This window comes from Buceros rhinoceros, unplaced genomic scaffold (genome assembly GCF_000710305.1).
Source record: "Buceros rhinoceros silvestris isolate BGI_N320 unplaced genomic scaffold, ASM71030v1 scaffold6639, whole genome shotgun sequence".
NCBI classification, from domain to species: Eukaryota; Metazoa; Chordata; class Aves; order Bucerotiformes; family Bucerotidae; genus Buceros; species Buceros rhinoceros.
Genome location: NW_010433170.1, coordinates 51,027 through 51,235, shown reverse-complemented (window position 1 = coordinate 51,235; position 209 = coordinate 51,027).

Sequence of the window (209 nt, the reverse complement as noted above, 5' to 3'; positions counted from 1 at the left end):
GGCGCCCTGTCCCCGCTGCCGGGGAGGGAGGCAGGGAGGGGAGCGACTGTTTTGGCCGTTGCCGGGCGGGCTGCGGGAGGCCGGCCGGCCTGTGCTCTGAGGGGCCCCGGAGACTCGCCCTGTATTTGCTGCTCTTCACGCGTCGGCTTGGGGCAGGAAGCTGATTCCTCTTCCGGAGGCGTGGCGGCGGGGGAGCACGTGCTTCCACA